At 40.8% G+C, this 11,947-nt stretch overlaps 1 protein-coding gene across 1 annotated transcript in view; it reads right to left on the bottom strand.

The window, feature by feature from the left end:
• The window catches only part of CCDC91 (coiled-coil domain containing 91), a 277,441-nt gene extending 266,991 nt beyond the window's left edge, over window positions 1–10,450 (bottom strand). Inside the window, exon 1 of the mRNA XM_081083709.1 lies at window positions 10,233–10,450. The gene's annotated coding sequence lies outside the window, so the exon portion shown is untranslated. The remainder of the gene's footprint in view (window positions 1–10,232) is intronic.
• Window positions 10,451–11,947: the final 1,497 nt, after the last annotated feature.

Below are 11,947 nucleotides of genomic sequence, written 5' to 3' on the forward strand. Positions count from 1 at the left end.
TGAGGACCCCCTGTCAAGCTCCATGGGGGGGGGGGGGTAGGGCGCAGCCTCAAGTCCCTGCTGATTGCTCGTTAAGGCTCCGTCCGAAAACTCGGCCTCCACTGTGGGCACAGCCATCTTGGTTATGGAAACCCCGCCTCTGCTGTGGATGCTGCCATCATTGTGGTGGAGTGGTGGTCAATTTGCATATTCCCTTTTTATTATATAGGATAAGTAATGGAAAGGAACTGCCCGTTTGAGACCTGGATCACATCTTCAACACTTGTCACTAGTGCTGTCTCCTCCTCTAAAATGATGGGAACAGAAAGCACATTAAGGCAAACAGTCCAGGTGATGGGCACTGTTTGAAAGTAAGGCCAGAGGAAAGATTCTTAGTCAGAATGACAGTTGCTACCAAAATCAAAAGGGAGAGAGGTTGAGAATTAGAGGGAAAAGATAAGCAGTATGTAAAGTGCCTCAAGATGTATAATGCAGCTCATTTTAAAGCAGGGTGTCCAAAAGATCAAACATAAGAAGAAAGAAGTGAGAACAGAGCATAAATTCACCAAATTAGAAAACCAAGGACCCTGGAATAGGAGGGGAAGGAAGTAATAGGAAAACAACAAGATAGCCTTAGATGACAAGTGAAATAGGGGATATAACCAACTGTACCAGGCTTTAAAGCTCTCTACAGTAGGTTTAGGCTGTCTAAACGGGGGGAAGTTAGCAGCACATCCAAATTATAATCATCCTTCTGCATAGTAAATATTTGTCTTACTTAAGAAGTTTCTGTCATGCCTTTGTCCCCTTCCCAACAGCCTTATATTTTCAGATTTTTACACAACAGAATAATTACATATTGTTTTGAACAAAAAGGGCATTAACCCAGCCTGTCCAGGATTGACTTCAGCATGCCCATGCTTAACTTCTCACTATGCTATTGGTAATCTATCCCTAGAGTTCCTAGAGTCCCTTAATAATCAGGCTCAAACTTACATTTCCACCTCATATTCTGTCTCTTCTAGCCATTCTGAAAAGTTTGTCATTTTTTTTCTTTCTTTATTTTATTTTTTTTATTGATTTAAGAGAGACAGGAAGAGGGCAAAAGAGATAGAAACATCAACGATGAGACAGAATCATTGATCTGCTGCCTCCTGCAACACCCCCTTCTGGGGATTAAGCCCACAACCCAGGCATGTGCCCTTGACTGGAATCCAACCCGTGACCCTTCAGTCCACAGGCCAGTGTTCTATCCATTGAGCAAAACTGGCTAGTGTGCCATTCTTTTTTTACATAGAACAACAGTTCATTAATAAACACTTATATTGATTGACTGTCTTTGACTTCACAAATACAAGGAAAAAAAGTTACAAGAGACATACCTGTAACTATAAATATGATTATTTAGTCAGTTCAAAATTGTTATTTCAGAAAATTTCCTAAAAAGTTTTTGAGAGCTACATACAATTCAAATATGCACAAACTCAGTTGATGTGCAAAATACTTCTGCACTAAGATATTATAAGTATGCAATGAATTGAGGACTTCAATATTCCTAGGCAATTTAATTTGAAACATATACATATGGAAAAATGGATGTGTTTTTATATATACATACTAGAGGCCCGGTGCATGAATTCGTGCATAGGTGGGGTTCCTTGCCTTGGCTGGCAATCCATCTCACCCTGTCCCAATCAGGGCCCATGGGCCGGGGGCTGGGGGGGGGGGGGGGGGGGCGCGCAGTGGCAGGAGGTTGGCCGGCTGCGGGAGGTTGGCCAGCCATGAGAGGTTGGCTGTAGGACCCACTGACGACCAAGGAGCAGCTCCTGCATTGAGCGTCTGCCCCCTGGTGGTCAGTGCGCATCATAGCGACCGGTCGACCAGTCCTAATGGTCGCTTAGGCTTTTACTAGTATATATAAAGATATTCAAGTATGTGTCCTATTCTGTGCTAAAACCTGTTGTCACTATCACAATACTACCATCTACATCATTTTTGCATGTTCCTCGGTAATATATTCAGAACTTAACCGGGCCATAATTTTCTTATCATGAGAGAAAGGAATATGCACTTGGATAACCTGAAGCAATGGTAGTAATATGAACAAAAGTGTAATTCTCCTAAGTGTTGGTTCCTTCACTATCATTACAATAGATTCCAATGCTTATGTTAGCTTCATGATATTCTGAAAGGCCAAAACGAATCTTTTAAAATTCAAGTAGCATTCTATTTACATCCTTTACAAAGGCTTACTCTCTCAACATTCGCATACACACCAGAAGTCATCAATAAATTTGTTTCAGTTTCATACATAAACAATAATTATAATAGCATCACTCTGACCAACTGCCCATTTTAAGAATAGATAAGAATATTTAACTACATAAAAGAATGCTGTAGTTCATACACACACAAACATGCCCCATCTTCTCCACATTTATAACCAATTAGTGGTGTTTTGTTTAATTGTTGTGGTTGCCTTCTCCTAAAAAGTTGAAAATTAGCTACAACTCATTACACATAAACTTCCAAAAAAATGGCACAGCTTTCTTAACTAGAATAACTTAGTTCTGTGCTATTTTTGAGATACAACATATATTTTCCTTCAATTATTGAAGACATGTTAAAGTAACTGGATTATAAGAGGAAGGAGGTTTTGCTCTGCTTAGACAATTACTCTATATTTTCTAGGCCTGAGAACCAATAAAGAATTGCTATATAATACAACATCAGAGACACAGAGTAAAAAGTCTACTGAGAGTTGAGAGGGGGGGAAAAAAAGCTCAGAAATTATTCCCATGATTCCAGACCTCAGCATTGCTACACAATCACAATGGAAAGAAAGTGTGGTAATTAACCATCTTTAAATGCTGAAAATATCCAATCATTCTTTTTCCCTACAAATGTTTTATAAAAGGGGAAATCCTACAGGCTTCATGATTACTCCTTCAGTTTACTTTTTGAAAAATTAAAACAAACTAAGTACTGAGCTATGCTGTCATGGGTTTCTCCATCCACTCTTTTTTTATTTAAGCAATACCTTATTTAAGTGGTATCTACACAGATAGGATTTCATTTTTCATATTCATTAGCATCTTAGCTTTCAACAGGGATAATGGGAACATAATCTAAAATGAGACTGTGGCAAAAATAAAAGGTTAAAGAACAACAGCTATACAGTACCTAAGTCTTATCGAATACATTTAAGCCAAAAGCTTATATTTATCATTAACCATTATAAACTGATGTTATATGTCAATATACTTTGTAATATAGATTGCTGTTTGAGTGCATCTATGACTAATCTAATTCTGTGGCCTTAGCCTTGATTTCTAAGCGTTTTTACTATAAATCCCACTTATCCTAGGACTCAGCATCTTAAGCATTTTATTCTGTATCCCCCTTCTCTATAGTAATTTCTTTACAAGTTGCCTTTAGGATACTGTCAGGAATTAAACCAATGTTAAGACGACCATATACTTTTTTAAGGCTGAGAAGTCCTAAGACCTGCAGTGAGCAAGCTAGAAACTAAGGAGAATAGATGCTGTAGTGTCAGGTTGCATCTGAGAGCCTGAGAACCAGAAAACCTGGTGGTATAAGTCCCAGTCCAAATACAGAAGAGCAATGCCCCGGCTCAGGCCATTAGGCAGAAGTTCCCTCTTACTCAGCTTTTTTGTTCTATTCAGATCTTCAATTGATTGGATGAGGACCACATCAGAGAGAGCAATATGTTTTACGCAATTCACTAATTTAAACTTTAATCAGGAAACAACCTCACAGACACACTCAGAATGCAGTTTGATCAAAAATATGCGCACCTCATGGCCCAGTCAAGGTGACACATAAATTTAATCAACACAAGTTCAACCCTCATCAACTGGGCACCCATATTCATCTTCTTAAACCATACTTAATCTCCAAATGAGAACAATTAGGAGATCATAATTCTGCTTAACATGATACAACCATCCTGTGTACAACTGCAAACTTACTAACCCCTTCCCCAGAAGAGGAGGTAAAGTCCTTGAATGTTTATTCTTCTCTTTGATATCCGAGAATTTATATACTATCATGTAAATTTACTAATATTTAAAACTAAGTGCATGATATACACTTAATATGTTTTTTACATGGTAAGGGCATGAGAGAAAAGTATCATTTTACATATGTATATAGCCATATATATACATGTTATATATGCATATACATGTGTGTGTTTATATACACACACAAACACAAAAATATATTTATAACGAAATGAGGAAATACTCATGACAATAGAGTCCTTATTCCTATAACTGGTAACACGGTTAAAGCTGGTATTTATAGCTACCTTCTCCCATTACCCATTTTGTATTCCTTCATTCTTCAACAAGTGCTTCAGATGGTTATGATTCTTTACCTGGTGAGGTGACCCAAACTTCATTCCTGAAGGATCTGGGTTATCAGTAATCTCCTTGAATAGTGTTGCAGTTTTCCACTGGCATTAATCAAAGGGCACAGTATTACTGAGAGATGCCCTATGGGATCTCCAGTATTTCAGACAAACTCTTCCTTATCTCCATTGTGGAATAGCAGTCCAATATCCCCTTGGTAGTGAGGATCAATCACCCCAGCCAACGTAGTAATTCCTGTCTTTGCATGTTGATTCAGAGACATGAGAAGTCCAAAACTGATGGACAGCTGTCTTAACTGCCAACAAATGGAATCATTGTTGTGTCTCCTATGGAAGCATTACTCCCTTTGGAATTAAGACCTCTAGCCTAGCAGAGCATAAGGTCATGGAAACAGGAACCAAAAGTTTTGCTAGCAAGTCACTAGAGGTAATAGTGAATGGTGCTGTTTCCATTTCTACCCCTTGATTCCTAGGCCTGTGAATCTTGCCTATAAGAGAAACAGCACCATATATTGAATACTAATTAAGAGCATATACAACCTTCTGGAGAACCTTGTCCCATCCTGCAAGGTACTGACACCTCACTGGCACTGTAACTTAATCTTCAAAAGACCATTCCACCATTCTATCACACCAGCTGCTTCAGGATGGTAGGAAACATGATAAGACTAGTACATTCCATGAGTACGACCCCACTGCTCATTTCTTTCGCTGTGAAGTGAGTTCCTTAATCAGAAGCAATGCTGTGTGGAAGGAATAGAATGGCAGTGGGTACGGCATACTGTGAGCCCACAGATGGTAGTTTTGGCAGAAGCACTGCATGTGAGGAAGGCAAATTCATATCCAAAATATGTGTCTACTTCAGTAAGAACAAATAGCTGCAACTCTTCCATGATGGTAGCAGTCCAATGTAATCAACCTGCCTCCAGGTAGCTGGCTGATGACCTGAGGGAATGGTGCCATTCAGGGATTTAGTGTTAGTCACTGCTGCTGGCAGATTAGGCATTCAGCAGTGGGCACTGCCAGGCAGGTTTTGATGAGCTGAAGTCTATGTTGCTGAGTGTTTCTGTAACCTCCATCCCTGACAGCATGGCCACGTTTTTCATGAGCCCACTGGGCATTGACAGGTATGGCTGGGGAAAGAGTCTGTCTGATACCCAGTCATCCTCTCTACTTGATTATTAAAGTACTACTCTGATGCAGTTACCCTGTGGAAGCATTACTCCCTTTGGAATTAAGACCTCTTACTTTGATGAGCATTCACATGGGACACCAATATCTTCACTTTTTGTCCCATTCAGAGAGGTCTGCCTGCATACCTCTTACTCAGATGTCCTTGTCACCAATTTTCCAATCATGTTCCTCCCATATGCACTATGGGAGTCCCAGAAGAAGAGAGAGGGAAGAGGATAAAAAGAATATTTCAAAAATATTTGAAGAAATATTTGCCAAAACCTTCCCAAAGTTTACTTCCCAATGTGTACTTCCCGAAGTATGTACACACACACAACTTCAACAAATGTACTCTGGTATGTTTCTTAAAGTGAGAAACAAAGTATATGCTAATTAAAGAATCAGATCCAGCCTTATGATTACCAATTCACCACTGTGAACTATGTGCTTAATTATTTTGCTCAGATGAAAGTAACTATGATAATATCCATGGCCCTTCTATGTGAGAAGAAAAATAACCATCCAAAATTTTTATTTATATGTTATTTCACTTTGTTCAAAAGATTTTCTACTTATATATACTGGAATTATACAATAAAACAACATTTTGCAATCTGAGCAGACTCTGAGTGATCACAACACTTCTAATCAATCATATGGGAGTCATCTTTTATGTTCATTATTATAACACTGAGAATCTGAGAATAATAATCTTGTGGCATTATTTTTTTTCTCCTATTGATAACAAAAGAAACAAGAGCAATAACACCCAGCTTTGGATATACAGAAAATCAACGCAGTATGCCAATGAAGATAACGTCTCATAAAAAAAAAGGTTCCTGCAACCAAAGGTACTATACAACTATTCTTAACATGGCAACTGAAACAAATCACATATACTAAATAAGCAAGTGACATTTAAAAAACCATTCACTTTAAGCAAAACTGGTCCTAAAAAGAAGTTAATAAAATGTCTCTTCTCATAACAGACAAGAGAAGAAACTTAAATTAACTAATGCCTCATGAAACCCAGTTATTAAACAGTTTTCCCATTCAGCAGAATAGAACACAAGTATTCATTTCAACTTGTCTTCCGATTCAGGGTGGCCCATTTAATGCCATTCAGCTTTTGCAAGCTTATTTTCCATTTTTCATACCCAATTTAGGCAAACTGTAAATAAAAAGTATAAACTCTTTATAAGCTGTCTTTATTAAATTCGTAATTTAAATGATGAAATTTAAACTCATCTTTAATCACAATATTTTACTGATGTCTAAGCATGTAATTTTTTAGTAATATTCAGGTAAGCCTCTGTCTATCACCGAAGCATATTCATAGATTAAGGGATCTTGCATAATACTGCAGCCCTATCTTTAGTTCAATTGCAAAAGTTCTGAATTCCCATAAAACCAAAGCATCTTGAAATGATCATGTAGATCTTCTTTTACCACAAGATTGGACACACCATAAAAGGCAATTTGGTTGGCCTCTCCATTATCTAGGCCTACTTTTGGTAAGAGATGCACATGGTCTATGTTTGTAAGGCTGGCAAAGGGGGAAAAAAGTCAATCTTCTCTGAACAGCAGGAAAAAGTGATTTCACACTTTATAAGAGAGTAGTTATTTCATTCATATAGTCAATCTACTTAACTATTGTGTGTTGGACTGTACTATGTTAATACTAAAGTGGGCATACCTGTCTAAGGAAAACAGTTTTACTAGGATTATAACATGTTACATTTTAAAACAGCTAACACTATCACTGATCTTTATCTACTAAACCTGTAATTTAAAAAATTCTTCTCATTTCAAAATTAAAAAAAAAAAAACTGTTGTGTCCTCTGCTATTGACAGTAAATGTATCCATAATTCTTTAAGTAGGATTCTATGGCATATAGCCAACAAGACTCTTTGTACATTTATTAGGGATATGACAGGAAAGGGAGAGGGTACAAGTCAAGAAGGGTCTACACCAGTGATGGCAAACCTTTTGAGCTCGGCATGTCAGCTCAGGGCTCTCCTATGGCACAGAACCCTAACTTAACTCTGGTGCCGTATCACATATAGAAATTTTTTGATATTTGCAACCATAGTAAAACAAAGACTTATATTTTTGATATTTATTTTATATATTTAAATGCCATTTAACAAAGAAAAATCAACCCAAAAAATGAGTTCGCATGTCACCTCTGACACACGTGTCATAGGTTCACCATCACTGGTCTACACTAACTTAAAATTACAAATACAAAAGGACATAAGCCTGGGTAAACATTTTAGCAATAACTGATATTGTCTCATATTGATTCATTAATTTGCTTAACGATAAAATTTTGCTTAATGGTAAAGAAGTCATTTAACTATTCCAGACTCTAAATCTGTAAAATAAACTATATAAAGTCTAAGGAACTCTGACTTTCTGAAATTCTAGGATTCTACCTTAACATGATACCAAAAAAAGTCAATGATACTGACTATCGCATTTTTCTCCAAAATCTATCACAATAAATTGCCTGGGAGACAAATTCCAAGAACATCAAATGAAACAAGGAGGCAATCTTTAAAAATCTGAAGAAAATTTCATACACTAACAGAAAAGCCACATTTCAAAGAATCAATTAAAAAAATATTATCAGAGTTACGCATAAAGATCGAATGTTCATTTGAGTGGGGAAAACAGATATTGATACAAAGAGTTAATGTAAAGAGAAGTGCCTTTTTAAAGTTCTCATTATTGAGATAGCAAAATGACAAAATTTGATGAGCTTTCAAGAAGCCAAGTCAGAAGGAACAGGTTGAGCATTGTGATTATGAGCTATATTTTGGAAACAACTTACCTAAACACTCCCCTCCCAATTTACTATTGGAAAAGGTCTTGTCCACCCCAATGCACTCCCACCCCAACCTCTGCTATCAAAAGACAATAAACCTTCAAATAGCTTTTTTTATTCATAACAATCCTATATACAAATCTTACATCTACAGCTAGAGGTACAAGATAAAATGTCTATTAGGCAAATTCCTATTTGTCCATTTAAGCTACAACCAGCTAAATAAATTTGTAACCAGCTTTCTTCTTTTTTTACTGTCCCCGCCCCGCCCCCAACAAAGGTGCTGTTCCCTCTGTGATGACTCTCTGCACTTTCTTTTCGCCTGGCATTAAGTATATTAAAATGATTAAAGAATACAAAAAAACTCTCAGGTTTTGAACTAATCAATTCAATGAGATACATTTTTTATTTAATAAATGTTAAGAGATAACTTGTAACTTTCATCACTTTTTTTTTTTTTATGATTATTCCATTTGGCTTTGCTAAGTAACCAGTTCACAATAAGATATCCCTGCCCACAGAACTACCTCCTAGCCTGCCCAGAGGATACCAAACTTTGTAAATCAGGGTAATTTTCTACCACACAATTTACTGACTAGCCACACAGGTACACTCTCCCTGGTATCACAACCCTCTCCCCGTCCCCCTTCCCCCCGCCCCCCCCCCCCCCAATCTCCCATTTACCTAACAGGTACAGTAAAGCCCTAACCCTAACCCTCACTGCAACAGAAACTGCAGCAGAGGGCAAATGGGATGATTAGAAGTGCGGAGCTCTCCTATGGCACAGAACAAAGATAATTTATTGTCAGCCCCTGTCACCCCAGCGAACTACATATTCTGAGTATTTGGCCTTACATTGTTGGGTGAAATGTCAGTCCATCCCAGTGACAAGATAAAATGTCAGCCCACCCCCAATCACTCCATCACGGAACATGCAAACTATTTCCAAAAGCCACCATCCGACTACCTCTCTGCTATTTAAAGAGGAAGGTGGCATAAATGTCTGCCCGGTTCAGACAGGGAGGGAAGGAAAAGAGTGGGAATTCTCAAGGGGCCGCTGAGTCACCTGCAGCTGCAGCCAGCACTTTACCCTCCAGGAAATCAGGCTCTGCCCCAGCGCTCGCCAGGGAGCAAGTGAGAGTAGCTACAGCAGCAGCAACATCATCATCCCACCAAAAAGACACTCCGTGAGCTTTTAATAGAGCTGCCACTCCTTCAAGTGAAGCCCAAAATAGACTCTCTGTCCCGAGTTCTCCTCCGCAGTGCCAAACAGGGGCAGCTGGAAGCATCATCTTTACTGCGGGGAAAGGGGGCGCACGCATGGGAACGGAGGATGCCTCGCCACTTGGCAACGTACTGCCTCCTGCCTGAACCCCGAAAAGTGCCGCTTTCATTGCAACACGTGGCTGCAGGACAGAACAGACCTTTGGCCCCGTGGACTCGGCCAAGTCGAAGGGGAAACAGACGCCAGGAGCGCCCGGTGGAAACTCGACAAGGACCAGCCCCGTTCGGTGGGAGTTTCCGTGACACCATCATCACGTGTACGTGTGCTTAGACTGTCGAAAGCGTCGGCCTCGGGAGTGTGCAGGGGCCAGGACCCGCCGGCGACGGCCAGCGCAGGTGGGCGCTCCCTGCGCGGGGAGGGGGGCGGGGCCGGCTGCCAGCCCAGCGGGCACGCCCCCCGGTCACCTCCACCTCCGGGGGCGAGGCCGGGGCGGGAGGCGGCGGCAGCCCGGCGAGCTCCCGGCCCAGTGGGGCGTTCCCTGCCCGCGCCCAGGCCGCCTCCGGGCGCACCGCCGCCTCACGCGGCCCGGGTTCCCGGACCCAGACCCAGAAGGCGAGCGTCCATTTACCTGCTCCCGCTCCCGCTCCCGCTCGCCGCCGCCGCCGCGCCGCTCAGCACGCCGTGAGGTGAGCCACCCCCCAGCACACAGACGCGCACGTGCACACCCGGGGGACGACCCCGGACCCGTCGCAGTGACCTCGGCCCCAGCCACACACGGTGGGGGAGCCCACACACCACCCGGCTTGGAACACCTCTGCCCCCGGAAGTTGATTTCCTCCAAGGCCCGCCCAACGCTGCGCGCGTCACTCACGCAAGCATGAGAGTCACGTGGCCGCAGGCTGAGGCTGAGCACCAGGTACCGGGTACTGTGCTCTCAGCCCAGGCACTCGTGGCTTCAGTGGTCCGCAGCGGGTTGCAGTCTAAAAGGGGGTGATTCAGGAGCTGCTTCCTGTTAGTTAACTGCCTAAGTGGCAGGCCCTGTTTCTATGCCTAATCCATGCAAATAAAATCATCCCCAGAATGACGCCCGCGCCCATATGGGATTGTCCTTGGGAAGAGTCAGGCCTAATCTTTTCACCACCGGCAAGCAGAGCTCAATAAAAATTGCAACTGAGCTAAGTGGGTGGCACGGAGTTACGTGCTCAAGAAACAGTTGACTGGACAGCTGCGCCATCTCATCTCTGAATATCTGAACTCTCAACCTAGGGGATGCACCTAAGCAAGAGCCTCTTCAGACCAATACTATGTGACTTCAAAGCAATCTGCTCTATAATTACTTCTTGTCCTCAACTCCAGAACACAGCAATTCATACATGCCATCTCTGTTTCAGAGACTGTGTATTTTCAGCTGCTAAGCTACTCTCTTTTTTCTAAACCTCCAGGCAAATAGTTTCTCCAGGAGAAAGAGAATGACATAACTGATAAGACTTTGATTTGAAAGAAAGCATGGTTATATAGATTTATGGTCTATTTCAGATTGTCAGTAGCTGTCAGAAACAGTCAACTAGCAGGCCACTTGTGAAAGATTCTTCCATTTTGACATGGGAGGGATCTGGAGAACATTCTTTGAACCATTTTTTTATTGAGTACATACTATATGCCAGCCCTGAGCCAGGTTGTGGCAATCCCAGAGTGAACAGTATCCACTCAAGATCTCTGCTTTCTGGAGTTTAAAGTCTATTGAGAAAGAAAGACAAGTTACCTGGGAACTTTGAACATACTAGTAAGTCTCTGGAATATTCACATTAATTGTATGCCAGGCATTCTTTAACATTTTGGGAAACAGTATTTTCTCATTTTTACATAGAACAAATCTGGCCAAACCAGTTATAATCTCTGCTATGTACTGGCATATGTCAAATAGAAATCCTATAATCCTCCAGTGGCAGGCTCAAGTGGTTAGTGAGCAATTTCAAAGTTGAACACAAATGTCACCTCTTCTATACCCCTTTTCCTTCCCACCTCCTATTTTGTGTACATAGCAAACAGATTTCTATTACAGGAAATATTCTGCTTTCTTACACATATATGTTTACCCGTCTACTAGACCACCAAGTCAAAGACCACTTCTCATTTCTATATACAGCAATCTACTTCTCATTTGTATTTGGATATCCAGTAGTCTAGCACAGTGTCTAGTGGTTAGAAGAAAGGTATACAATAAATGCTTTTTAAACTGAGTACAATCACGTTTATATTATTATGTGTCTCCTATCACTTTCTGCTGGAAACTTCAGATGAGTTTCTGGGTGTTTCCACTAATATATCTACATGTTCATTTTG

The sequence above is a fragment of the Myotis nattereri genome, assembly GCF_964212035.1.
Source record: "Myotis nattereri genome assembly, chromosome: 2".
In the NCBI taxonomy this organism is placed as follows: domain Eukaryota; kingdom Metazoa; phylum Chordata; class Mammalia; order Chiroptera; family Vespertilionidae; genus Myotis; species Myotis nattereri.